Source organism: Sciurus carolinensis, chromosome 15 (genome assembly GCF_902686445.1).
Source record: "Sciurus carolinensis chromosome 15, mSciCar1.2, whole genome shotgun sequence".
In the NCBI taxonomy this organism is placed as follows: domain Eukaryota; kingdom Metazoa; phylum Chordata; class Mammalia; order Rodentia; family Sciuridae; genus Sciurus; species Sciurus carolinensis.
This window is the reverse complement of record NC_062227.1, coordinates 15,533,400-15,534,317: the sequence shown is the minus strand read 5'-3', so window position 1 is coordinate 15,534,317 and position 918 is coordinate 15,533,400. Positions and strand designations below refer to the sequence as shown.

Genomic DNA, 918 nt, shown 5'->3' with positions numbered 1-918 from the left:
TGCAAATGAAGTCAAGCATGACCTACTGTGGGTGCCACAGTTTAGAGAGCAGCCCTCAGGGAGCACTTCTCCAGCCTCTTGCAGCAAAGGAAATCGAGAGAAAGTCAGGGCCCCTGCATACACTCCCAGATAAAGCCAAGCTTCTCACTATTCACCCATGCTGCCAGGCCCCAGACAATTCAGTAGAAGGCAAAAATCTGGTCAATCTTCTCACTTCCTCTTCTTTGCAGAATATATATTTTCCTCAAGTGGGACTGGAACAATACCTTCACACTATTTTACTTCTTGGGTCCGAGGGTGTTTTACAACGTTTGGTCTGATCACATCTCAAGACAAGTGTTCCCTTATGATTTCAACGCTGTTGTTGGTGCATAAAAATCCACCAAGAAATACTGCAGGTCTGGGGAAACTCTTCCATGATGGGGGTGCTGGCATGAATGGTGCAATTCTCCCAGAAAGCAGTAAAGACCATATTGAAAATGGACGAGTTCCCCCTCTGCTGTGCTGAAGTGCTTGCTTACCCAGGTTTTCCAAGGTCCTCACTATGTCTCCTCTGTCCATCAGGGCTTTCATTGTCTGTTTCAAAGCAGCAGCAGTCTCTGACCACTGCATGGCTTTCAGGATCAAGGCCAGCTTGTAGTGGGGCATGCCCAATCCCTAGGTTCGGGGCCCCAGACAGAGGGAAACCTGGTGGGGAGGGGCTGGTACTTGGGCCCAAAGTCTCCCAGGCAGCAAACACAAAGGCACTATTTTTAAACACACGGGCAGGATGAGGGAAGCAACATAAGGAGCAGTTACCCTTCCCTGGTCTGAAGCCTCAGAGAGAAGCAGATAACAGAACTCAGGACTGTCACATAGGAGCTTTCTACAGAAGGATGCAGTCACCCAAGGCAATCTGATTGGGAATCCATATCTGTT

The 918-nt window shown here is 48.8% G+C and overlaps 1 pseudogene; it reads right to left on the bottom strand.

Annotated features, from left to right (window-relative positions):
* Positions 1–210: 210 nt before the first annotated feature.
* Positions 211–648, bottom strand: LOC124965278 (28S ribosomal protein S6, mitochondrial-like; annotated as a pseudogene).
* Positions 649–918: the final 270 nt, after the last annotated feature.